This window comes from Desmodus rotundus, chromosome 13 (assembly GCF_022682495.2).
Source record: "Desmodus rotundus isolate HL8 chromosome 13, HLdesRot8A.1, whole genome shotgun sequence".
NCBI lineage: Eukaryota > Metazoa > Chordata > Mammalia > Chiroptera > Phyllostomidae > Desmodus > Desmodus rotundus.
This window is the reverse complement of record NC_071399.1, coordinates 65,956,105-65,969,861: the sequence shown is the minus strand read 5'-3', so window position 1 is coordinate 65,969,861 and position 13,757 is coordinate 65,956,105. Positions and strand designations below refer to the sequence as shown.

Here is a 13,757-nt window from a genome sequence, read left to right as displayed (position 1 = left end):
AGGATAACCCTTAGCTTCTTTATTAATAATATTCTAAGATTAATGAGCTTATCAGAGTAGTCCACCACCAATTTTGCCCAAGAGACAGGCCATTTTGATGAGACAGATTGAAAGATAATGAAAACATACTTAATTGTAAAGGGACAGAGATCTAGATGGGAAGCAAATGTGATTAGCAATAACTCCTCCCAAGAAATTACTAAAATAACCCATAGGAAGAAAAAAGACAACCCCTCAGAAAACAAGATCAAATTTTGCTCATCAAGAATTATTGTTTTAGATACAGAAATAATGGCAGTTCGTCTTCCCTGTTTTGTCTTCTTAAATTCACTAAGAAATTTTACTCTGAGAGTAATACAAGTTTGCCTAAAATTTTGAATGTAAACATCAGCTTAATCTTGATAAATGTTAAAGTATTGTTGATTAAATGTTAAGAGTACATTGATGATGCGACAAGGTATTTCTCTCTCAGAAAAATGATAAATGGTTCCTGTCTCATAACACAAAATCGTAGTGACGACTAGTGGTCTCTAGTGATAAATACGACGTTATATTTACGGAATAGTTGGGACTTGTGGTCAGCTACCAACAACACAGTGTGTACTGAAGAGATGCAACATGTGTCCTGTCGTCCGAAAATTACAGTTTCTGGCAGTAAGCAGTGCAGAGATATTACAGAAAATCTTAGAAAAATTTACACAGCTGTTATAAAACTCACATGTAATATTATTTTAAGAGAGAAATGTACCTTCAAAGGCCTATATTCATGAAGTGATTTCTCTGGATTTGCAAGGTGCGCTCAGAGATAAACATACATTTTCGGCTGGAATGGGTAATCCTAGGCACCACCCTGAGAGGGCAAGATTTCTCTCCACAATGCTCTATTATGCAGGCTATTTTCAATAATGAAGTAACGGCATTTTCAACAGTTCCCTTAGGAAATTCTTTCAAAATATAACATTATTCCTTGCTTTTGTAGAGTAATTTTTCTCTATATACAACTGAGTTAAAGCAATGAATTGCATGGTGGTATTCTATATGTAATCTATTATGGCATATTTAGCCTCTTTAAAAATCACCTTTCCCCTTTAACTTTGTGAAAAGTAATTTTTTATCTCTTACAGTTGTAAGCCAACCTCCTTATAGAAAGTCTAAACTACTTTTAAGTTTTTAATACGTTTCATGATCAACTTAATTTTTTTTCTATCTATTCTCCCATTTAACAGAGCATGCCTGTAACAAAAAGGGGCTAAATCCTCCCCAGTTATCTGTATCTCATTAGAGCTCTGCTTCAGAATAATTTGGTGTCTTAAGGCTTTAAAGAATTATTTTGTTATGAATCCTGTGAATATAGACTTCTAAAGACTTCTAAAGAGCTGTGTTGGTTAAAGGAATTACGAACTTCCTGGCATAATTAAGTAGTTTGGTGGGAAATAGGAAGTAACCTAATTACATTTCACTTTTGGATATTCCACTTGCTTCAGCTCTAAAGAAAGTTAACACATTTTGCCTTTGTTGATACATTTAAGCATTCTAAATATTATCTTATGGAAGTTTTATGCTATAAACTCTTAGCAGTGTTTTTAATGTACAGGTAAGAACTGATTACTATTTTTTTTAAATGTAAATTGTCACATAATAGTTTACATATCTTTTTATGTTAGCTCACTGATTTAGGGCTCAGCACAAACTTTTTATTTTTTCTTTCAAAGTATTTGTAGTAATTATTTACAATGTTTCAGGGTTTGGTAGCAGGCATTGAGGATGAAATTGTCAAAATGCAAATTACCTGACTCTGTGATGCTTACATTCTAGTATGAGAGCTAGACTACTAACAAATAAGTATAGTATTACAGGCAATAAAGAGTGCTATCAAGAAAAATCAGCGGGGTAAGGGGATAGAGAGAGTGACTGGGGAGAGCATATTATTTGTTTTTATTAGGTGGTCAGGAAATGCCTCCATGAGGAACTGGGCTTGAGGATGCAGCTAACTGAAGTTAGAGAGTGAGTTACTTTAAGGCACGGGTGTCAGACTCATTTTCACTGGGGGCCACATCAGCCTCGTAGTTGCTTTCAAATGTTTGAATATAATTTTAGAACTATATAAATGTCAGTATTCCTTAACAGTTAAGTGAGAGCTCAGTCCTGCCACCAGGTAGAAACAAGGTGCCAGGCTGGATAAAACAAGTGGAAGGCAGGTTTCAGCTGTGGGCCTTGGGTTTGCCTCCTGTGCTTTAAGGCCAATGAGAAGGAGAATCTAGGTACATAACAGCAAATGTAAGGGCCCTGAGGCTTCATTAATCTGGGTGAGTTTGAGGCACAGCAAGAAAGTTACCATAGCATAAGGGGGAATACATTAGGTTCGGGGATGGAAGTGAAGGGGTATGAGATCAAAGAGCTGGACAGAAGCTAGATCCTGTGAGACTCCCTGAGCCACGGAAAAGTGTGGCTTTTACTCCAATGCAATTGGAAGGGAAGGAGTGAGGTGATCTACTGTAAATGTGCTCGTCCGCATAGTCCCCAAACATATACATACATCCCAGTCCTCAGAACATGAGTCTACGGCAAAAGAGACTTTGCAGATGTGATTAAATTAGGGGTTTTGCAATGAGGAGGTTATCCTGGATTAATCACAGGGACACAATGCAATCACAGCGGTCTTTGTGAGAAGAATTTAGGAGGAGTTGGAGGGGAAGACGTGAAAAGAAAAGTGGAGATTGGAGTAATGTGCTTTGAAAACGGAGGAAGATGCAAATGGCCTCTGGAAGCTGGGGAGGAAATAAAAAAAAGGATGGATTCTCCCCTCAGAGTTTCCAGAAGGAACCATCTCTATGAACACCTTCACGTTAACCCAGTAAAATTGATATCAAACTTCACTTCTGGAACTATAAGAGAATAAATAAATTTATTGTTGTTTTAAGCCACTAATTTTGTGGTAATTTCTTTTAAGATTTTACTTATTTTATTTTTTAGAGAGGGAAGGGAGAGAGAGAAGGAGAGAAACATCAATGTGTGGATGCCCCCTACTGGAGTTCTGGCCCTCAACCCAGGCTTGTGCCCTGACTGGGAATCGAATCAGCGACCCTTTGATTCACAGGCCAGTGCTCAACCACTGAGCCACACCAGCCAGGGCTGTGGTAATTTCTGACAGTAGCAATAGGAATCTAATATTAGTGTATTAGTTATATACAAATTAACAAATATAGTTATGAACTGGAGAATAGAATTCCAAAAGAGTTAAAGGAGGGAGTTCTATTAGGAAATAATAGTGGCTCGGGCTGATGGGTTTACAGGAAAGTAAATAGACTGAAGAACTTGTTGGTTCATTGTATAGCTTGAGTAAATAAAGGACAGATGTTGTATTTATTCTATATTGTTGAATAACAAAATTATTACAACTTAGCAGCTTACAGCAATACGTATGAATTATCTCAGTTCCCATCTATCTATTATCTGAGGAATCAATGTGGAACCTAGATACTTAGAGTACCTCAAAGCCAAATTCAAGTATCAGTTAAGCTGGATTCTTCTCTGGAGACTCTGAGGAAGAATCCACTTTCCAGCTCATGCAGGCTTTTGGCAGGATTTCGTCCTCGTGGTTGTAGGACTGAGACCCCTGTTGTCACACTGGCTGCCCAGCAGGGTTGCTTGTCAGTAAAGGCTGCTCTCAGATCCTTTCCATGTGGTCTTTTCCATCTTCAAAGTCAGCAATAGCACAGAGTCGTTGTTCTTGGGATCTGAGCTCCCTTCTGCTACCAGCTAGAGAAAGCTCCTTGCTTTTCAAGGACTCACATGATTATGTTGACTATGTTAGTCCCACCCAGGAATCTATTTTGTTTTCTTTTTAAAGATTTTGTTTATTTATTTATAGAGAGAAGGGAAGAGAAGGAGAAAACAATGTGTGCTTGCCTCTTGCACACCCACAGCTGGGGACCTGGCCTGCAACCCAGGCATGTGCCCTGACTGGGAATCGAACCAGCGACCTTTTGGTTTGCAGGCCATTGCTCAATCCACTGAGCCATACCAGGCAGGGCAGAAATCTGTCTTTTGATTAACTAAAAAGTTAACTTTATTAGCCAATGAGTCACTATTATATCTGCTAAACCCCTCTGGCCATTGTCTTTTAGTTTGGACTGCTATAACAGACCATGATAAATTGTGTGGCTTAAGTAGCAAACATTTATTTTTCACAGTTCTACAAGCTGAGTCTCAGATTAAAGTGCAGGGAAGTTCATGTCTGGTGAAATACCTCTTTCAGGTTAGTAGACAGCTGCCTTCTTGCTGTGTCCTCACATGGCAGAGACAGAGAGAGAGCGAGTTCTCTGGTCAGGAGTCTGAAAAATGCTGTGGCATCCTGAAAGGAAGCTGACGTACAGAGGCTAGCGATAGGAGAGATCAGAAAGTTGTGGCTACACCAGGAAACTTGTTAGAATTGAATATTTTGGGCACTTCTCAAGACCCTACAAAATCAGAATTTCTGAATGGGGTCAAGCAATTTCTTGTTAAAAAGCCCTCCAGCTAACTCTAATACACACAAAAGTTTGAGAATTTCAGTTGTTTGGAACACAGGGAAAGGACAAAAATGCAGACAGTAAGTCCTCAAAGTCCTTGCACCTCAACCTGAGGTCCTTGACCTTTGTAGTATCGCACTTGAGAGATATGAGAAATAAGGTGACTCAGGACTCATCCAGGATTTACTGAATTTGAATCTGCATTTCAATGACCTTCCCAGGTTGTTCACATCCACATTCACATTTGAGAAGCATTGCTCTCTGCTATTTTAATTCAAAGTGTTGGTAAGACCATACAGCTATTAACACACAGACCACACACCCTTACAAATCGTATGCGTCACAATTGATACTTTATTCTTTTTAAAACCCAATCCTTCAGACGCCTTTTAAAATGTATTAATTAGTAAATCTTTAAATCATTAATTTAGAGCATTCATAAAGTATTTTTCCCAAACTTTCCAATGTTTCAGTCACCTGGGTTGAACCTCGATGCCCTGTGGATACCATGAGAATTAGACTCTCGCCCGGAGACCAGGAGAGGAATGGGGCTGTGGTTATACGTGTCCCAGGTGAAAATTATCAGAGAACACGGGGCAAATGAAAATTAACTCCAGCAGTTTATTTTTCTTTCGTTCTAATTAAAAACACTGAAATACGGGAAAACATTGTGTGAAAGCAGATCACTGCACAATTTTGTGGCCTGGTTTCAGAAGAGCAACTGACAATCAAGGGTTCAAAGGATTATACGTCACTTCATTTTTAACTTGGATCTCAGCCTGAAAGTAATCTGTAAAGGGTTACTGCATTCCTTAATATCTTTGATTTGCTTCTCAAAACTCGTGCTTCAAATATTTATCATGTTTTCTGAGAAATAATGCAGATTTTAAGAAGTGGAGAATAACTTAGAATATGACAATATATGAATAAGTTTTTTTAAATGAAAGATCTCAAATATTATTAAAAGAAATGTACTTATTAAAAAAAAGTACATATGATCCACGATAATACAAATAGAGTTTCACATCAAGCAGTTTGTTCAAAATCTGAAAGTTAATTTAAATAATCAGTGAAAAGCCTAGCCACGTAGATTGTTGCCATTCAAATGATTTCTACGTCAAATAATAATGGCGAATGGATACAATCATCCAAGATCATTTTCTCTTTGACTGTTAGCTGTAGCAGATGAGAAAAACACAGCTGATATTTATGGGATGCGGAAGAAAGCAAAAGATTTATAAGGGAGCGCTCTCCATTCCTTGTAAGCCATAACGTCTGTCCAAATAGCAATATTCGCTCTGGCACGGAATCTGCAGCTTGGGCTGGCCACGTAGTATTCTGCCTGGACTGTCTCCAATCTGCAAATGTTGACTTTTCATCTGTGACCAAGGACAAAAATCTGTATGAGAAACGTGTAAAACATGTAATCCTCGTTTCCTTGTTAACCGAGGTTTTGTCCAATCCTGCTAGTGTGAGCTTTTTGCATTTGTTTCTCGAGGTGACTGCAGATGCACGCACGATGCCGTGTTTCAATCTGAGCTGGAAGGTAAAGCCCCAATTAAACTACGAGGTATTTATTTAGATTTAGAAATATAAATCTTGGTCTAAATACAGTTGCTTGTTCTAAAATCTAAACATGACTTGAATAATAGAATAATCTACAGGAACAATTGATTTATAATTTCTTTGCCATGTCTTCATATCTCAAAACATTGAAAAACTTGATTATCTATGACAAACCACAGTGATGTTTAATAGAAGAGTAAGGATGGTAGAGGTCATGTATCAAAATCTACTTTTACTTTCAATTTATATATGAGAGTCTAAGAGCTAGGGAATCTAAAATTAGTTTCACAAAGTTCATACTAATTTATTGCTGGAGTCTATGTCTCTGTTTGCCTTAGCTATGATGATCATGTGACTTGAGATTTATGGATTGTTTCTGATTTTAGATATTCTAAGCAAAAATTTCTTGAACCTAACACGATAAAATAAAAATTGGGGAATGAATGAATGGAAAACATTTTTTCCATAACTATACTAAAATGTGCCAAGTCTATTTTTGAATTTAGACTGTTCACATAATTATACTATATTATTCCATATGAAAATGTAAGTTACAATGGCGATGGAATTTACATACTTTTTCTGTATAACAAGAGCAGAAGGATAACTAATATGTATGCCCATACAACATCAATTTAAAAGTATTGACGGGGCGTAGGACAATGTGATCTGAAATAGAAATGAAGCATGAAAAGGGAATGGGGGCAATGCTTACCAATACCCTCTGTACATTGTGCCAGCTCTCATATTTGCAAGTAATTTTTACATAGACTGGAAGCAAATTAATTGATTTGCTTTGTAATACCAACTGTTCAATAAATGTAGAAAATGAAGATGGAATAGTGGAGAGTAGGGGTGCCTATCAAGTGGATTTTCCTGACATTTTTTCAGGCCCCTCTAAATTTGCACAAAGATTTAGCTTTATCTTCCCATTCAAGATAATATACAAAAATGATAAGATATTGTTATGCAGTTACACCTTGTCTCAAAAAAGAAGAACAAATAGAAGAGAAATAATCTAAGTGTGAAAATGAGCTAGTAAAAATACTAAATATTTTTTGTATTGATTCCCTAGAGATACTAAAATAAACTTAATAGTGGGTAAGAAGATTTGTTTTCCTGGAATTTTATTATATGAAGATTGATTAAGGCAAGAAACAAGTATGAAAATTGAGTTTCTTGATCTATTAATAACAGCAGTTGCAAATCAAAATTATAGGATAAAGTCCTACATAAAAGATAGACATTTCATCACTGTGCCTAAATATCAGGGAAACTACTGTAGCAAATCTAAATCAGCGAATATATCTGTAATGCAGAAGGTCGAGCAGGAGAATCTCATCTGCTCATTCGGATAAGCTGAAAAAACCACCAGGAGGACTAAATGGAGCAGACATCGCCTTTATGACTCACATTCCTGGGAGCACCCACGGTGGTAGATCCGCTAGCAGGACCACACCTCCCTGACTCTGACACTTGTTTTAAGGGTCCCAGACAAAGGGGGCATGTGTCTTGCATGTTACTCTAAACTACATTACCTCAGTGTAATGTGCAGAGAGAAAAGGTCAAGAGTCAGTCAGAGGACAGGAAGCCACTCCCAAAAAGGGATAAGGAGGGAATTACAATCCATTACCAAAGCAATACACATTCCTTCTGGCCAGCGGCCTCCCAGCCAGCTGTCCATTGTGGGGGCTGGAAGAGCCACGTCCAGCACGACCCCACAGTATTGTTCAATTTAAGGTGTTTCGTGATGCACAACTTTTTGCATATTATACTTATGCTAGGGTAATGTCTTGGGAAAATATAGCACAACTGGAACTTCAGAACTTTTTTTTTGTTTAAACATAGTGAAATAGGTTCTTACCACAAAAAGTCCATTATAACATGACAATCAGTTATGTTTTGCATGCAAGAGGTATATTTCTATAATAAAAATTGAACAGAATGAAAAATTGAGTGAGACGTGATGAGTTTGATCCAACACGATATAAAAATGACTTATATTTTATCATTCATTTTTGGCCAAACCTTCATATCCTGTGAAACCTAACTAGGGATGGGAAGGTTTCATGGTTTTTATTTTTTTTTTTTAACTATCAGTGTCTAGCTTAAAATTAAAGAGTCTCAAGTCATCAGGTTGAAAAGCAGGTGGTCAGCAGGCCAGAAGCTATTTGTAATTACTGCAGTGAGTTAATCAATGAAATAACAATTCTGCTTCCAGGTAAAATAAAATGAGATCAAGGCTCACTCAAGTATCCTACCATTTCAGTATAGCTGGAGATCAATTAACTTGGCTTGTTTCATATTTTCAACCTGCAACTTTAAGAGTTAGCAATTCAGGCAGCTCTGTGACAGCTGTTGCCTAAACCACAGGAAAGGTATTTTGCTTGGTTTTGAGTGAGAAGATGAGTTGTGCAAATATGAAGAGGGAAAAACAATGAAACCTGATAGAAATACTGAGGCAAATTTCAAGAAGCTTTTTGTAGTGTGCTTTCATTTTTGCTGTCAACATTTTAATGCAGAGACAGATGGCTTGTACAATTTTATCAGCACGTGTGTCTTTATACATTCAAAAATCGGAAATGATAAGCATGCTCACGGATTGCAGATTGTGAAAAGGAACAAATAATTTAGGTTTAAAAAAGTCATCAAATGTTTTAGTGTTAAAAAGAAAACATGATGGGAGATTTTAATTATTTTTAAAAGAGAAAATAACAAATTGGTGTAAAACTGAAATTATTTATAGGCCTCTTGGAATCCTGATCTGGATCCTAAATAGCTTTTATATGATGTAGGACAAATAGGACATTACAAAGTATACCAAAAAAGAATGAGAGAAACAGGAAAAAAACATATGCGTGAGCGCGCTCACACGTGTAAAATCTCAAGACATTTCTTGAGAATCCAGCACAGTATCTGATTCACGTGAAGCATGTTAGGTATTCAATAAGTGCTTATTGAGGAAATGTATGAATGAAAAAGAAATAGGGCAATTTATCAATACCATTCATATAGTGATAACATTAAAAATGATACGTATCAAAGATGAAGAATATTTTATTGCATATGCACTTTGCAGTGTTAGTAAATTTTTTTCTGATATATTGAGTACTGTGTATTTGATGGGAAATTATAGATTATTTTAATTATATTTTGGAAAATGACAATGTTCAATGTTAATGCTTTTTAAAGAATGTTACCCTTTTTAAAAAGCCTAAAATTTTCATTCAGTGGTTCTAAAAATGAGAGAAATGAATTGGAAACTATACAGTGTTTTGCATGCTTCAGGTTATAAACTATTAAAGGACAGGGACTGTTTTAAGGAACTAGTGGAATGACTGTGTCCTTTTGAATAATTCATCACCAAAAATATAATTCATATTTTTTGTTTTTACCAATTATGAAACAGACTTTATAGAAAACAACATGCAAGCATTATCATTTCCCAAAATAAAAATCATTTTTTTCCATTTTAATATCAGGCAACAACTAGGAGTTATATATAGGCTAAATAAAAAAAAAAAGAAAGAAACTTTTCTCTGTTTAATGTCATGTCCCAAAATAAAAATTTACCAAAGCATAAAGCAAACTACATTTTCAAACAATGTAACTCAGACAACTCACATTATCAAGGACATAATCAATTATCTTATTGATGTTTTCAATTTTTTTAATTTTATTTATTGATTTTAGAGAAAAAGGGGAAGGGGGAGAGAGACAGAGAGAAAGGGAGAGAGGGACAGGAAGAGAGCCAGCCAGCCAGACAGACAGACAGTCTGTTGTTTCACTTATTTATGCATTCATTGGTGGCTTCTTGCATGTGCCCTGACTGGGGACCAAGCCCACAACCTTGGAGTATCAGGTCGGCTCTAACCAACTAAGCTACCTGGCCAGGGTAATTAAAAAAATTTTTTTGAATGTTTATGAAACTTCCACATAATAATCTCTCTAGAATTTGACAAGGAGGATAATGTTAGGCTTCATCTATTTTTTTCTGGAATCTATCCTTTTTCTTGTTTTTTTTTCCATTATCATTTATTCACCTTATAACCCCCTCCCCCAATAACTGCAACACCGTTGTCCATGTCCATGAGTCCTTTTTCCTTTTTGCTCATTCCCTCCACCCCTAACCCGCGCAGAGCTGTCAGCCTGCTCTCTATCTATGAGTCTGTCTCTCTTTTGCTTGTTAGTTCAGTTTGTTCATTAGATTTTATATACGAGGGATGCCATATGGTATTTGCCTTTAACTTTAAAAAAAGAAAAAAGACTCTCTTGTCCCAGGTCTGAGGCCCTGGGAAGAGGTTGGTTAGTGTCCCTACTTAAGTCCATACCTGAACCTCTTCCATCCAGAACTCTCAAAGTCCAAGGTTACTATGTACCTACCCTAATTGTCCAGAGGTCAGGTACTAGATGCCTTGGAATAGCCCCTATGCTTTGTCGTCTGAGAAACTGCTCAAATTAGTCGATTCACAGAGAGCCTTAGGAACTTAGCGAACCTCACCCTCCTTGCCGTACAGAAGCTGCCGCCCACCTTGACGCTGCTCCAGTGTTCCCGGTGCAAACCCCTGGGTGATCAGCATGGTGGCCTTTTCTCCTCTAAGACCTTCCGGCTTTTCTCTAAGTGTCATTGTATTGTTTCCCACCTTTTGATGGATCTTAAATCTTATACAACAATTGGGCACCTAAAAGCGTTACCTGAGAATCTATAAAACTTCTATAAATTTATGTATAGACTTTATCAAAAATGTCCAAATATATTTACATGAATTAATCATAAGATGTTCAAATCTCACAGAGCAATTAATATTAAATAGCAACTGTTTTTACAAGTTAATGATTTTGAACAGTACATAGAAATATTAACCATACATGTTTTATATTGTCGATTATCTGTAAGAACTTTCAGAAAATGGTAGCGATGACATAGCTGGGAACTAACAAAGTCCACCTGCTGCCTTGTATAGGGACACGCCTCCTTAAAGCAGTTACCTGTCTCCTCTTCCTTCCCAATGACACCTTTTTTCTCCCCTTTCAGTTCACTCCTTTTAAGGTAACCATTTGTTTCCCAAAATAGTCCAAAAGCCCCAGGGGGATAGTGTCAACAAGTGTTGTGTCACTCTTATACAAGTGGTGCCTGTCACAATGTCAGCACAGAGCACATGCTCAGTAAGTATTTATGGAATAAATAAATGTTATTGGTCCTGGGGAAAAAAGAAAAGAAAAGAAAAGAATACACTCTATTTGTTAAATTGTGTCACTCAGTGCAAGACTTAGGGTCCACCTGTCCTTACAGAAACACAAATACATTATCTTCCATCCGTGGGGCAATGCATGTTGGATACGCCTGTATTAAAAATAAGTTTGCATATTCTCATTTAAAACCTGATTCTATCAGCCGAAATGCCCCCCCCGCCCCCCCGCCGAAGATAGTAATGGGAAAATAAGTATTTGTTAGTTGTTCTGGAAAAGTAAAGATTAAGGTTTGGCTTCAAGATATATTACACATCTAATTGGTGATTATCTGCTTTACCTCTATTGATGTCTAGAAAGGATTGGATATATTTAACAGAGAAGTTAAGTAATTATTTTATTAACTGTCACAAAGTATTGCTAGGCAGAGATTTGTTGTTAAGAAGCTTTTGGTTTGATGTTTGTGAAATCAACACCTATTATAATTATATAGTACCTGCCTTTAAAGGTCTTTAAAGGGGTGATATCTGTATCCATTTCTCAGTACATTTGCAATCTCATAAAAGTTTAATTGGCATTTAACATTATTCACAGACCATTATGATTACTTCTGATTATGTGGAATCAGAAAACTGAAGTCATTTTTTTTTCATCAATGGATTTTAAATCTAGTTGGGAGAAAACAGAAATAAAAATGGATGCTCCTTCCTCCAAAGGAGAATAATGTCATTAAGAGCTGAAGGAGCTCAATTAGGAAATTTGGTATTCATCCACGGGGAAGCTCTGTGGAAATCTTTCAGGTGCCTATGAGACATGTGTAGTTTGGGAAGTTTGCTGTGTTAGGAGAGAAACAAGTTGACCTTACAAAGAGTCAGTAATTCAATGAAAACAGGCCAGGTGAAAAGCATCTTCTAAGCCTGTAACCCTAATTTGAGGAGGATGGAATGGCTTGAGGAAAACCTGTTACCTCTGTGCAGAGTGGTAGTGAGCACACAAAAGCAAACCTAAAAAGGAGAAATTGGCTAAAACGTTTAAAATGTGGGCAGAATTTGGAGGGCAAAGAAAGGCTCACAGAAAAGTTTGAATTTAATATCCAAGAAAGGAAGTAATCATGGGAGGTTTAAGGAGGGAGAAATAGGTTTAAGTAATGAACATGTGTTTAATGAAGTAAAACTGTTTGCTTTTGATGGAATGGTTAGTAGGAGTCAGATGGAAAAGAATATTCTGGTAAGTGAGATAAGCCAGTCAGAGCAAGACAAATACCATATGAACTCACTCATATGTGGAATCTGATGAACGAAGTGAACTGATAAACAAAACAAAAACAAGCGTGATACATGGAACAGAATGACAGCTGTCAGAGGGGAGAGGTGATAGGGGATTGAATGAAAGAAGGTGAAGGGAGTAGCCAAAGAACCTATATGCAGGGGCTGCGTGGAGAGGAGCAAAGGATAGGGAAAATCGGGACATTGTAATAGTGCCAACAATAAAAATAAGATTGAAAAAAGAATAAAACTTAAAAAAGAAAAAATGCCCTTTGGAAAAAAAGATTATTCTAAAGTGCAGATTTTAGATTTTAAAAAATGACTAAAATTTGAGTTTGTAAGAAAGTATATTTTAGCCACATTTTTTTTACATCCAGTGTCCATTATGATGTTGCCTGTGTTTCGTGGTCTCAGGTGTTTGCTGTGAACTATTGCCTGTCTCAGCAGGTGCTGTTTAACATGCAAGAAAGAACCGAATATTATTAAAACAAGTAGATGATTATATAATAAAACCCCAAAGTTACTGGGCCCTTAAAATGGTAGTAGTGCTAACTTGGGTTTCAGCAAACGCCTACATGTCAATTCTTCAGTTACTTTAATTGTTCATTGGACAACCATGCTGGTAGGTTTTTCTGCATTTTCTCGTACACTTTTATTCTGATGACTCAGCTTTTCAAATTGCTTTATGGCTCAGGCATTCTTACCTACCCACTTAACCTCATTCATAAAATCAATTCCTAATTTCCAAGCTATCACTTCTCCCTTGACTGTTTAATCAAGAGAAAAACAACAACAACAACAATAACAAACAACTTTTTCCTGAACTGTTTGGCTGTCATTCAGTAAGTAGGCTGACTTCTCTACACAGTCACAAAAGAGTTTACTTTTGAAATCATGGTCAAAGTGTGTGTTCTAGATTGTCTACTGGTAAAAATTAAATAAATAAATAAAATAAATATCTGCCATGGCTTTTCTTCCTAAATATTAGACTCTATGTGATCCAATTTGCAACTTAGCTACACTTTCACATTATAAATCTCAAAAATAGGTTAAACTCAGAAGGAAGCAAATGTCCTTGGAATTTAATGACTTCTTTATTTACCTGGATTTCGGAATGCTTTCATCAGACCAGATGTGCCTTTAGTAATATAGTGTAGTAAAAATAGCCTTTAAAAATGATTGTCTTAAATGTTGCAAAATTATTTTTCATGTAATTATATACATA

At 36.5% G+C, this 13,757-nt stretch overlaps 1 protein-coding gene across 5 annotated transcripts in view; it reads left to right on the top strand.

Annotated features, from left to right (window-relative positions):
• PCDH9 (protocadherin 9) overlaps positions 1-13,757 on the top strand; it is an 859,618-nt gene that overhangs the window by 843,413 nt on the left and 2,448 nt on the right. The gene's annotated exons all lie outside the window — the stretch shown is intronic.